Source organism: Podarcis pityusensis, assembly GCF_964106645.2.
Source record: "Podarcis pityusensis genome assembly, chromosome: 4".
NCBI classification, from domain to species: Eukaryota; Metazoa; Chordata; class Lepidosauria; order Squamata; family Lacertidae; genus Podarcis; species Podarcis pityusensis.
This window is the reverse complement of record NC_138027.1, coordinates 15927560-15942058: the sequence shown is the minus strand read 5'-3', so window position 1 is coordinate 15942058 and position 14499 is coordinate 15927560. Positions and strand designations below refer to the sequence as shown.

General features: G+C 43.1%; 1 protein-coding gene across 11 annotated transcripts in view; it reads right to left on the bottom strand.

Annotated features, from left to right (window-relative positions):
- FAT3 (FAT atypical cadherin 3) overlaps positions 1-14499 on the bottom strand; it is a 719557-nt gene that overhangs the window by 479541 nt on the left and 225517 nt on the right. The gene's annotated exons all lie outside the window — the stretch shown is intronic.

Sequence of the window (14499 nt, the reverse complement as noted above, 5' to 3'; positions counted from 1 at the left end):
TTGCAAATGTGAGGAACGTAAGCGACAATTTGAAATGTGACATTATTGCCTGCTGCACAATGCTATAGGATGGCATGCCATTAACACAGGAGGGCACTGTAGTAATAATAATAATAATAATAATAATAATAATAATAATAATAATAATTTATTACTTACTGTATACCCTGCCCATCTTGCTGGGTTTCCCCAGGCACTCTGGGCAGCTTCCAACAAGAGATTAAAAATACATTAAAAATTAAAAATACACCCCTACCCCCATTTTTATTTTTACAAGAGGAGTCTATCCCCCTTGTATTTCCTAACAAGCAGCTCTTGAAAAGTTGGAAGACCTTCTAGAGTGCCTTATGATGGCACAGCGTGAAGGAATTCCAGAAGAAGGAAGAGAAAGGAACTATTTATCTTATGGGAAAACTGGTAATGAGCCATCCAATAAGTTTCCTGAAAGAGGAAATTTGGACAAATCTGCCCTCACTCCCATTCCAATGACAAGGGCAGATTGGCGACATAGCATCCAAATTAAAAGATCAATCAAATATGTTGAAATCTAGACAGGGTTAACACTGCTAACATATGAACTTCCCTAGATATGACGTGAAAGAGTTTCAAATCTGGCAAAACTTATATCATAAAAGTAAATAAAATGTTTTATCCACTGGCTGATTACTTACCATTGAACCAACCAACATCCGATACATCAACCACGAACCAATTTGGATGAAGTGATCATTGCTATAACTCTGGATTTTAGATGCTGATATGAAAATAATCACTATTTTTGTTCTCTCAGGCCTTTTGTGAATTCTTAACGTGCCTGAAACATCTGTCCCACAACGTTATCAACATCTCTCTCTCTTTCTCTCCTGTACTGTTTTCAGACCCTTTCAAAGTATAACTGATATTTTAAACCTCATTTGTTTAAAAATTGTAAATGAGATTGAGGTCCCTAGACAAAGGATGGTTTGAAAAGCTTCGAAATAAAATAATAAATTCTGGACTGCAGAACTATAGGGAGCATTATGTGTCGTGCTTTAGTCAAAGTGAAGTCCGAAAGCATTCTTGTGATAAGTAATTTAACAAGTTGCAAAAACACACTGGGTGAAATATTGAGTTCTACCCAGACCCACTGAAATCAATGGATTTAAATGTCCACCCACAGCTGAGAGAAATTTTTTTTAAAAAATATTTGGGATTAACCGTCGTTTTAGGAATTGCAAATTAAACAATACGTCTTTGTTTTTGAACAAGCAGTTAGAATTATTTGAAGAGTGTGATTTCTGCCTATTCTAATACGGACTGGCCCAATTCACACCTAATTTGTGGATCAGGCTGTAATTATACTTCAGATTTCACGTTTTACCAAACAGTGTGATATACTTCTTGGCTTGAAAGAACTAACAAAATGTGCCAATGGATGTATTCTAGGATTTTAAAAATGCTTAAAAATGCAATATGTTGAGATAAAGTATTATTTAATACTTCCCCTCCCCCAACACACAAACATATTTAACTACTTTTTAAATATATTTTCTGTAATTTTTTTTTTAAATCACAGAGTAACGCAGAATTTGGATGTAACACTTATAAATTAACACATAAACTTTGACATGGATCAGACATCCTTAAAAAGCAGTGGATGATATAATAATAATAATAATAATAATAATAATAATAATAATAAATTGATTGATTTATACCCCACCCATCTGGCTGGGTTTCCCCAGCCACTCTGGGCAGCTTCCAACAAAATATTAAAATACAATAGACTATTAAGCATTAAAAGCTTCCCTAAACAGGGAATATGATACAGAAATAACACAAGAGGAAAGGATCAGGAGGTGAACTGTTAGGTAAGAAGAAAATGTGATTGAACCACTTCTTTCCTCTCATTATGAGTGAAGTCTTACATGAGCGCAACGTGACAGAAGTCAACACAAGATCTAAACCAAAACCCAATTTCGCTCCACTGGTTTCACTTTCCCGGTGTGTCATTAAAACACCTCACACACTCTTTCCATCTGCAATTTGCTTAATGTGAATATTATATGTCAAGAGTGCACTGAGTGACAGACTTTCAGAGGAGGGAAAATTCTTACTCATTTTATTAATGTGCATTACCGGTTCCCATCAATTTTTTATATTTTTTTTAAAGAAAACAAACCTTTTTTTCCACATAAAGAAAATTGAATATCTAAACGCAGGTTTTTTAATTTGAAGGGTTATTTCTAATTACATGCACAATTGCTAATCCATCTGTTTACCCCATGCTGTAAATTTCTGTGGTTATGCATGCTTGAATAACGATTAAAATTTTAAATATTGTAAGGAGTCAAGTTAACGTCTCAGGGTAAAAGTCATGCAAAGTATTATATATAAAATAGAGGGGGGGTGTTCCTCCCCTGGAAACAAAATTAAGCCTGGTGTATATTTTGCTCAGTTTGTTTACTGCAAGTATTTCCTAAACATGAAAAGTTCGAACACTATATACCTGACAAGGGTTTGAAAAATGTATGCATGGCCTTAGCAAGAACAAAAATGGGGTGGTCTCTCTCTCTCTCTCTCTCTCTCTCTCTCTCTCTCTCTCTCTCTCTCTCTCTCTCTCTCTTTTGGGGGGGTGAGGTCAAGCTGTTGGAAGGTTGCAGCAATCAAGCTGGAAACTGGGAAATTTAGCTCTGTGAAGAAGACCAGAGACCTGTTAAGAGAGTCTCACCCAAGTACCATTCCCATAATTCCTTGAGGGAAGCTACAAAACAGGTATAAAAAACCTCAATCTGGGTTTTCCCCAGATTGACGTTTGTTCCGAATGAGCTTTAAGGAGCAGATTTCCGCAGGAAACGCTCTGGGGCAAAAGAAATGAAGGGAGCTTGGATACGGAGCTTTAAGTCGCAGACCATGCCTAGAAAGAGCAGAGGGAAGCCAAGTGTGGATAAAGCCCAAGAGCTTCTGCCGGTCGCAGTAGACCAGGTTTCCTCAACCGCCGCCCTACAGACTACAACTCTTAATACCTCCTGCTAGCACCCTGATGGCAGAAAGTGAGGAGGAATTAAAGAACCTTTTAATGAGGGTGAAAGAGGAGAGTGCAAAATATGGTCTGAAGCTCAACATCAAAAAAACTAAGATCGTGGCCACTGGTCCCATCAGCTCCTGGCAAATAGAAGGTGAAGAAATGGAGGCAGTGAAAGATTTTACTTTCTTGGGCTCCCTTATCACTGCAGATGGTGACCGGAGTCACGAAATTAAAAGACACCTGCTTCTTGGGAGAAAAGCAATGACAAACCTAGGCAGCATCTTAAAAAGCAGAGACATCAGGCCAACAAAGGCCTGTATAGTTAAAGCTATGTTTTTCCCAGTAGTGATGTATGGAAGTGAGAGCTGGACCATAAAGAAGGCCGATCGCCAAAGAATTGATGCTTTGGATTATGGTGCTGGAGGAGACTCTTGAGAGTCCCATGGACTGCAAGAAGATCAAACCTGGGAAGAGCTGAAGTAGGCAATATTGAGCGAGATGGGCATCTGGCCTGACTTGGTATAAAGCAACTGCTATTGTTTCTGTGATTTCTAAATAAAATCAGGTATTGAATGTGGAGCCCTTACTTGGCTCCTAGCCACAGCGTCTATGTTTTACATCCACTGTCAGAGGCATTATGCGTCTGAATGGCAGCATCTGAGAACTGAAGGAGGGCAGAGGACTCTTGCATGTAAAACTTCCAATAGGCATCTGGTTAGCCAATATGAGAACAGGTGTCAGGAGTGCCTGCAGGAGCCAGGCCCCGTGACCAGTAGGGCTTTGCAGGACTGGGACCTTTCTAAGTTTGTTCTGGAGAGGCAAGGCGCGGCCGCACAGATGAGGCCGCTTGGTAACTCACTGCACCTGGTAGCAAGAGCCGGGAATGGATATAAGGTCAGCATTTCCCTTTGGCTCTTTGCCACAGCAACACATTTCCTGCCTTGCTGCATTTGGCTTCTGGCTTCCTGATCCTCGGACCCTTGACTTCGTGACTCCTTGCTTCTCGACCCTCGGACCCTTGACTTTGTGACTCCTTGCTTCTCGACCCTCGGACCCTTGATTTTGTGACTCCTTGCTTCTCGACCCTCGGACCCTTGACTTTGTGACTCCTTGCTTCTCGACCCTCGGACCCTTGACTTCGTGACTCCTTGCTTCTCGACCCTCGGACCCTTGACTTCGTGACTCCTTGCTTCTCGACCCTCGGACCCTTGACTTTGTGACTCCTTGCTTCTCGACCCTCGGACCCTTGACTTTGTGACTCCTTGCTTCTCGACCCTCGGACCCTTGACTTTGTGACTCCTTGCTTCTCGACCCTCGGACCCTTGACTTTGTGACTCCTTGCTTCTCGACCCTCGGACCCTTGACTTCGTGACTCCTTGCTTCTCGACCCTCGGACCCTTGACTTTGTGACTCCTTGCTTCTCGACCCTCGGACCCTTGACTTTGTGACTCCTTGCTTCTCGACCCTCGGACCCTTGATTTTGTGACTCCTTGCTTCTTGATCCTCGGACCCCTGACTTCTGGACTCTTGTTCTTGCTACCACCCCGCCATCTTGCCCCCGGTCCCGACGTCCTCAGCGAGAACTTCAATCGCCCGTAGACCGGACCGTGACAACAGGATGCTGGACTAGATGGGCCACTGCGCTGATCCAGCAGTCTCTTCTCACCAGAATGGGATCCATTTAAGGTACAGCTGCCACAACACTTCTGGGTTTTCTGCTCACCTAATTCCACTGCTGGCGGAGAAGGCACATTAGAAGCATGCAATCAGGGCACTTACTACAATCTATTCCTGCTGCCCTCCTTCCCGGTTGTCAAGAAATAGGCCAACGTAGCGGAGATGAAAGGGGCAGGGAGGGAGAGGAAAGTAAGCCAGGTCTCTGACTGCCAGCTGAGCCAGAGGGAACAAGCAAATTAAGAGCCAAGGCATGGGGAAACTAGATAGAGAGGGAGCAGAGAAGAAGGGGAGGAATAAAACTGCATATACCACAAGATATGGAGCACGCGCCTTCTATATATTTATCACTGAAGCACATACTACACATGCAGTATTTGAGGAAACGAGGGCTTTGAAGGGGGAGGAATCAGTTCTGCGGAGATAAATCATGCAGCAAGGCGGTTGGAGACATCAGCCAAAAGCCCCCAGAGCTGCCAAGGAAAGCTGCATTATCTCGGCTCAACAGCCAGCTTGGGATGCTTCCCTTCAAACATGGCGCAACCCTTCTGTCACTTTCAGACTCTGAGCCTGGAGCTGAAAAACGTCCACCTTCGGAGGCCTGGATGCGGGCCTCTGAACCCACATCAAGGAAGGCCTTCTCCTCGCAATCTCCAAGAGGCAGCTGAAAGTAGCGGGAAAGTTTCCACGCACACAGTCAACTGGAATTCTATAAGCAAGAGAGTTTGGGGATTTTTTGTGTATGTGTGTGTTTTGGGTTTTTTAAATGCATGTGCAATATAACCTCAAGGAGCACTGGGAAAGTTTTAGAAAAGGAATTGAGACCGAACTGACATTTAATAAATTGGGTTGCACAGTATCAGCCACAGAGCTCCCTCTTAACTATTTCACACACCATTAGCACCTTTATAAAGTATGTGCAAACATTTCGTTTATAATGGCAGAAATGTCCCAATTTCAATGTCAGTCTCAGGATCAGGGGTTGGGGAACCTGTGGATCTCCAGGTGATCTATTTATAAAATATGATTATTTACCACTATTTCCTTATTTTTTTAAAAAAATCAGAGCAGTTTACAAGCACTGTGCATAAAAAATCAATAATAATAATAATAAATAATAATTTATTCAATTTATACACCGCCCTATACCCAGAGATGATTATATATATATATAAAATCATCTCCGGGTGATTATATAAATTTTTAATGGCGTGTATGTGTGTGTGTATATATATATATAATTATACATACACACCATTAAAAAAAGTTAACGTACAAAATCAGATCACTGTTTTGGAAAGATGTGTTCTTAATCACCTGACAGAATAGAGAAAGGTGTTTAAAAAGTTGAAACAGAAGATGCCTCCTAAACCTCAACTGGCAGAGTATTCCACAGGACTAGGAAGATGACACTTAAGAGGCTTAATTTCTTCTTGTTGATCAAATGAGCTGCACCAACTATGGGAACAACCAATGTTGTTGGATCAGAACTCACACCAACCCCCAGCAAGCATGGCTAACAGTCAGGGATGATGAAAGCAGTTCAACAACCCTGCAGTATCTGCGTTTGTTTAGCACTCTTTCAGCCCTCAGACTGGCTTTCTGACTGACTGTGGAAACTCCTTCCTGACCTGACCCAGTTTTAAAACCACTGCAGCAGCACAGATGAAGAAGCGCTCTCCTCCAGGCCAAGTGGAGGAAAAATTTCCTTTGAAAAGGAGAGCAGGCATGCCTTGTACATCAATTAGTGAATCAGTGTTGCTGTTGTTGTTAAGAAAAATGAATTACTTTCCAAGAAAGGAAGAGATCATTTGGCAATTTTAGATTTTTTAGAAGAAGTATAAAGTATGGCTAGTAAAGTCTATTTATTGGTTTGTTGCCTACCCCAAAATGGCACGCAGCAGGGGTAGGGAACCCTCTTCCTACAGAGGGTCATGAGGCTTCACAAGCAAACTTTCAGGGGCCGCATGCTAGCAATGAGTGGGGCCACATGTAAAAATTAACAGCAGCTGTCCAGGGTTTCAGGCAGGAGTTGAGCCAAGTAATGTGTACAAAGGCACACATACTAGGGTAAAGCGTGCACATAAATGCACTATATTAAGGGTAACTGCTTTGGAAAAATGTGTGCATTCAGCAAACATGTATGCAAAGGTGTATATTGGGATAAATCTGCACTAAAATGCTGGTAGACATTTTTTAAGAAAGAAAGGATCACAAAGAGATCAGGTGGAAACGTGGAGAACTTGAAACTGGAAAAATGTGGAACGGAAATGGGCAGCTTTGCCCATCCCTACTGGGGTGTCCAACCGCCATAGAAACCAAAAGATGCATCCTGCCAGAAACCCGGAAGTCCCGGTGTGCATCACAAAGCAGATGGCCACACCCCTGGGTCCATCTGCATCCACAAACAGATTTGATTTCATTTCATTCCAGTTGCGTGGCGAGTTCCTGCCCTGCCCCTCAGCTAAAAATAATGACATATGACACAATTATTAAAGTTAATGGGCTAAAAAAGGCCACAACTTTATTGGTTACAGGTGATGAGGGGTATTGGCTTAGGCATTGGAATTTGGACCTAACCGACTATATCTGACTTCAGCCCGTCTGCTTGAAGTCCGGGAAGGGTTAACCACCAGTCCTGCTGATGCACATCAACTAGGAAATCCCCCGGGGTCACCAATAGGCCCTAACCTCCCTAGGCTTCGGACAAGGCCACACCCCCTGGAATCATTTAACGGACTACCCTTCGAAATGCGCTACCTCCCCTTTTTCCGAGCAGCTGGCGGGCGGGCAAAGAGGGAGATCCCCAGCCGCGTCCTGCCTTTAAAGGGGCAGGCCACACCCCTGGAACAAGCCGATTGGCCGGCCTGGGGGTGACGCAGCCGGGAATCGAATCCCCCAATCGTGCAAGGGCTGGCCTCCCACCCCCTGGGCACGCGGAGGGGCCGTGAAGCCCGCAACCCTACCTCCTCCCTAAGGCGGAAGTGGCTTTGCTCCTTTTGTACTATTCCTTTTTTTCTAAGAGAAGCCCAAAGCTGCTGACAGCAAAGAGAAAAACAAGTCAATTAAGGCAAAATATCAGAGCAAGCAATATAATGAAACAAAGCATACGTCAAAATACAAAACCGGGTCATGGCCACGTCTGTGTTAAAATAATAACACCATAAATCTTTCTAAGCCTCATTGATTCAGGTGAAGCGGTTTTCAGGGAGGAGGTTGCGAGTAGGGAAGGGAATCTCTAATCATTCTCCCTGCATTAATTAAGCTTACCAAGGGTGTGTGTGTGTTCCTGAGCATAATTGCTGCACAGGAGGTAGAAGGTAAAAAAGTAAGGTAATGGGGCCCCTGGACGGTTCAGTCCAGTCGGATTCAACTATGGGGTTCGGCACTGGTCTCGCTTTTCAAGATGAGGGAGCCGGCGTTTGTCCACAGACAGCTTTCCGGGTCATGTGGCCAGCATGACAAAACCGCTTCTGGCGCAACGGGACACAGTGACGGAAACCAGAGTGCACGGAAACGCCGTTTACCTTTTCGCCGCAGCGGTACCTATTTTTCTACTTGCACCAGTGAAATCAATGGATTTAAGACAGTCAAGTCTGTCGATTTCAATGGTTCTATTCTGAGCATGACCCAGGGAGCAACCCCATACACAAGAAGCTGGTATAAAGGCAAGGCGGCATAACTTAAGCTGGAGTAAAGTAAACCAGATTCAAACTCCATTCAGGAGCAGTGTTGCTGCTGGCTGAGCTGGCCTAAGCCTGACAGTAGCAAAACAAGCCTTTGAAATAGTGCTTGAGGTACACCAATCTTTTTACCAGCTTAACTCATGCTGCATGACCAAGTCTTGCAGGCTTAGGATTTTGCCTAATTCCCTCTCTTTGGTCCTGCCACAATCCCATTTTCTGTCAGCAACCATGCTGCAGCATTCTGCGCTAAACTGGCATTCTGCACAAAATCTCAGGGTCCTGGGTTGAAGCCCCATTTGGGGCAAAAAGATTCCCGCATTGCAAGGGGTTGAACTAGACAACCCTTGTGGACCCTTCCAATTCTAAGATTCTATATAGTGCACTGCAGTCACCCAATCCTGAAGTCACCAGTGTCTGAACTACTGTGGCAAGGCTCTCCAGGAACGATTGCAGCTGGCATATCAAGTGTAGTTGCAAACCTTTGCTTCCAGGTACTGAGGTTACTTGCACTTCCAGTGACCAGGTAAAGGTAAAGGTGAAGGACCCCTGGACAGTTAAGTCCAGTCAAAGGTGACTATGGGGTTGAGGCACTCATCTCGCTTTCCAGGCCAAGGGAGCCGGCGTTTGTCCACAGACAGCTTTCCGGGTCCTGTGGCCAGGATGACTAAACCACTTCTGGCGCAATGGGACACTGTGATGGAAACCAGAGTGCATGGAAACGCCATTTACCTTCCCGCAGCAGCAGTACCTCTTTATCTACTCGCACTGGCATGCTTTCAAACTGCTAGGTTGGCAGGATCCAGTGACCAAGCAGGATTCAAAAGTGCCCCCCCCTACTCCTTCGGGCAGAGTGAAATCCCATTAAAAGTTCAAAAGGCACACGGGAGAATACTTTTAAAAAACCCACCCATATTTATGAGGCACATAAACTGACCAGCCTGAAGGCTTAATTGAATATTTTATGGTATGTGCAACATCACCTATGCTTATTGCAGAGCATAAAAGTACCCATGAACCTTTTATCTCTCAGGAGTAGGGCACATTAAAAGAACATTTATTTACTGTGTCCAAAATATGGGAAAGAGGTTCTAAAACGATTGTGGCAGGAAAAGTATCGCTACTTGCTTCGAAGATTCAATTAGGTAACATTAGATCTCAAGGTTTTTTAAAGGGGGGGTTTAGAGTAATCCACATTATTGCTATCCTCATTATTGCTATTAATTTGCACGCCACATTAAACCATAGGTTAGCAAACAAACTATGGTTTAGTTCAATGTCGCGAGAAAGGTTTTGCTCTGCTCCCCGCCACCTCACTCCTGCCGACGACTGAACCCATGGTTTGTCCACCCCAAAGAAATCATGAGCAGTAGGCCAAGAACAAACCTTGGTTGCTGATTATGGTCTGTGCGAGAGAATAGAATCACAAACCCGGGACTGGACATTCCAGCAAGCCAGGCTGTGGCGGCGGAGCAGCAGCAGCAGCAGAAACAAGGAAAGAGCAGGGTGAAAACTTTTCAGCAGCCTACGCCAGCACTGAAGCCTAGTTCTGACTACAGGAAGCCTGCAACTTGCAAGGGGGTTGCATTCCAGGTATTGTGTCTAAAGCCAAAATTGTGCATAGTCAAAACGTGTTGGGTTCAGTATCAGGTGGGACGGCCAAAGTCGTTCCCCCCCCCCCCAGAACCCCACCTGCTTTTTGACCGATTTTTATTTATTTATATTTATTTCCCACACACATAAAGCTGAATGCACACAATTCAAATGCACCTAAAATGCAGGCTTACCGTACAGTTTGATTTAGTTAAAATATACCGTTTAATTTAGTTAAAATACAGTGCAGACTAGGACACCTCGGACTTGCATTTATTTAGTTTGAAAATGTTTAAACCCTTCTATCTGATGAATATTTGATGAATTATTGCATTTTAATATTTTGCTGGAAGCTGCCCAGAGTGGCTGGGAAATAAATAAATAAATAAATAAATAAATACATAAATAAATAATTCTATTGATTTAATATAAAGACTGAATTATTTCTTATTTTATTTTTGCTATAATAGTTCCAAGACAATGCTTTCAACGCTGCATAGATTAGAGACCTTTAACTGTACTGCATCTGACACTTTGGGTCAATTCTATATATCCTAAGCAGCTGAAACTGTTCCATCGCTGGTGGCTGCAGAGCAGAGCAGCTGAAGTTTCTGGAAGTAGGTTCAAGGGCATCCCCACACAGAGAATAACGCCACAATAATCCGATCTACAGTTTCCAAAGGTTTTGTGATGGGAGAGAAAAAGGGCACTGCTGGCAAAGGGACACAACCTGGAGAAAAGCAATCCTGTACTGTAACTGGCTGTTTGGCAGTACCAGCTGATTGTCAAACAATATAATTAGACCCAGTACTTCTCCAAGATGAAAACCTTATGCGTCAGAGGGAGTTCATCCACATCGTATGGGAATACCATGGGATTGGCTATTGCATTCTGCCTGGTGCTCCCCTCTGTCGCAAGACTTCTTTCTTTTTTTAAAAAAAGAAAAGTGTGTGATGGTTTGAATTAAAATTCACTGCTTCCCTCAGAGCACAAAAAATTGCAATAAATCAATGCAATAAATTACTGCTATGCTTTGCTGTGAAATTAACACCCATATATGGGAAATAAAGCGGCAAATTTATGGCTGCAATCAATCTGTTTTAATGTATATAACTCCATCATCTGTTTTATTTACCTTCCCACCATTCCCTGCCTCTTACTCAGGCGTCAGCAAACTTTTTCAGCAGGGGGCTGGTCCACTGTCCCTCAGACCTTGTGGGGGGCAGGACTATATTTTGAAAAAAATAATAATGAATGAATTCCTAGGCACACTGGGAAGAATGGGGCGGGGGAAGGGCAGGCGTAATAAATAATAAAATAAATAAATAAAATAAAATAAAATAAAATAAAATAAAATAAAATAAAATAAAATAAGTGTGCAATAAAGCGGGGTGGGAAAAGCTTCTCAACAGACAAGCTCACCCACCACCATGCTGCTCATCCTGCCGCCACCCCTCAAAACACACACACACAGACCCACAACTGCCCCATGGAGAAAAGGGTGGCAAGTTCAATACGCAAAGAACAGCCAAGGTGAAAGAGGGATGGTGGCTCTGGAGAAGGGGCAACCGGGGGGGGGGGCTGGAAGAAGCGGTGAGGAGGGCAAGTAGCCCTCCTCCCCAGCTGCCTTCTCGATTCGCCGCCTGCCTCATTCGCCAAAGAGTTGGCGGTGGTGGTACTCCCTCAGCCAGTAAAGCGAGATGAGCACCACAACCCCAGAGTCGTCCGCGACTGGACCTAACGGTCAGGGGTCCCTTTACCTATTACGCAAAGCAGCTTGCAATACTTAAAGCATATAGAATATGCATGTTAAAATATAACAACCAAACATAATGAGAGTGTGCATAGCTGATGAAAAAGCATGCACAGAGAAATGACCAAAGTTAGTACTGTAAACAATATGCAACCTTTCTTAAACTTGGCAAACAAACAATAACAAAGGGTCTGGTCATTCTTTTGACTTGTAAATACTCTATATGCAAAATGCATGCACACATTTTAATGGCTTCAGTATAATGGCATGTGTTTGTTTTGTCAATGTGATGGGACAGTTGGTTGCATAAATTATGCATAGACCATGGTTAATGCTTAAGCCTGAAGCATGAGGAATAACAAAGGAGGAGTCAAGTAATGAATCGTATTGGGAAGTACAGTTCATCTAGAATTCTAGGCTACATTCTAAATAGGTTATATACATACATACATACATACATACATACATACATATTATCTTGCTCTTATTTTTTTATCAAGGGTGATAAGTTGGCAGCCTGAACCAATCTTCTTTGACTCCTGCAAATGTTAATCAAGACATAACATCCAAAACCACTGGACATGTTGAAGGGACCTGGAGTCCAATACATAATGATTTCTTTGGCCCACAGTGTCAGTTGGGAAGGGGTATGGAGTGAGGGAAATGGTTTCAAAAGTTGTAGAATTACCCTACACTATAATGCTATATATCTGATATATGGAAGCAAATGTGTGAATTGTTTAAGCAGCAAATGACTTATATTACAGAGCAGCATCACCACTATCATCACCATTTATTTATTTATATTTATTTATTTATTTATTTATTGAATATACACACATCCATGGCAGTTCACTGATGAAGGAACTGGAGAACACAATTTATCTGGGTTTTTTGCTGCCTTAAGTTTGTATCAGTACCATAGCTTGCTGTTTAGCAGAAATTGTACGATTTTGGTGTTTTAATTTGCTTTTAACAGGTCTGTGGCCGTACAATAAAATTTGTCGTTGCTGCGGGAGAAATCGGTGGCTCTTCAAGAATACAGAACCAACTGGTGACCACTGTGTTAAGACATACCTGACAGATACCCAACCTGCCTTCTTAAAAAGGAAATGCAATTTCACAATCACTCTAGGCAACACGGTTATACCCATGTTGATTTTGTGTGTGTTTTACATGCTCAAAAAGTCACGCTGCAGTTTAGCTTTTGTCCCTTCTTTTCCAAAGCAACCCCATGAACAGGTTAATCTTAACACCTCTTGCAAAGCACCTCTTGTTCGAAGTATGATTTTTCTCTCCCACGTGGCCCTGCATGTTCGATGAACTTCGCTAATATCTACTGGTTTATGAAGACTTCATTTCAGAAAACTCAGGTTTTATGGATATGAACTCATTGTAGGTGCATGTGCTGTGCCTCACGGTTTGAAATTTGCATCTGTAGTACTATGAAAGGCTTTCCAGACTAATGAAGAAGCAAAATAAATTACAGGGCTACATGGAAAACCTAAAATGTGTTTCCAGAACCTATTACATTTGAAGAATCCAAGGGAGGGTTTTAAAAGCATCTCTTGAAATCAGACTCAAGAGTGAACCAATAACACGAGGAAGTCTTTGTATAGATAGCCATCAAAATACAAAATTCAAGGTTGTATAGCGGGCAGGCATACCGGTGCAGTTAGAGGAGGCATCGATAGTCGAATAACATTAGAGGCGAGGGGGAATTTCCCCAAAAGCTTATGAAAATGCTTAAACTGTAGTTTAAAACCCTTGGTTAAGAAAGGAATCTGGCTAGCCTTTGCTGTTCTTAAGAGCACTAACAAAAGAAGGGCTTTGTTGTTGTTTAGTTGTTTAGTCATGTCCGATTCTTTGTGACCCCATGGACCAGAGCACGCCAGGCACTCCTGTCTTCCACTGCCTCCTGCAGTTTGGTCAAACTCATGTTCGTAGCTTCGAGAACACTGTCCAACCACCTCGTCCTTTGTTGTCCCCTTCTCCTTGTGCCCTCCATCTTCCCCAGCATCAGGGTCTTTTCCAGGGAGTCTTCTCTTCTCATCAGGTGGCCAAAGTAATGGAGCCTCAGCTTCAGGATCTGTCCTTCCAGTGAGAACTCAGGGCTGATTTCCTTCAGAATGGATAGGTTTGATCTTCTTGCAGTCCATGGGACTCTCAAGAGTCTCCTCCAGCACCATAATTCAAAAGCATCAATTCTTTGGTGATTAGCCTTCTTTATGGTCCAGCTCTTGCTTCCATACATCACTACTGGGAAAACCATAGCTTTAACTATACAGAGCTTTGTCAGCAAGGTGATGTCTCTGCTTTTTAAGATGCTGTCTAGGTTTGTCATTCCTTTTCTCCCAAGAAGCAGGCACCTTTTAATTTCATGGCTGCTGTCACAATCTGCAGTGATCACGGAGCCCAAGAAAGTAAAATCTCTCACTGCCTCCATTTCTTCCCCTTCTATTTGCCAGGAGGTGATGGGACTCCTTCATAGATCACTGCCTTGTTGTGGCGAAGTGGCTTGAAAAACTAAGAGAAGCTATGAGCTATGCCATGCAGGGCCACCCAAGACGGACAGGTCATAGTGGAGAGTTTTGACTGAATGTGATCCACCTGGAGCAGGAACCGGCAAGCCACTCCAGTTTCCCTGCCATGAAAACTCCATGGACAAAGACAACAGGTGTATAAAGAAGGGCTACATCTGGTTGAATCCAGAAGATAGGGCTCCCCCAAATTTCAAGAGGGTGGAATTCCTCAGTCTGGTTGAAATCCTTTAACTACAGGCCTTAAAT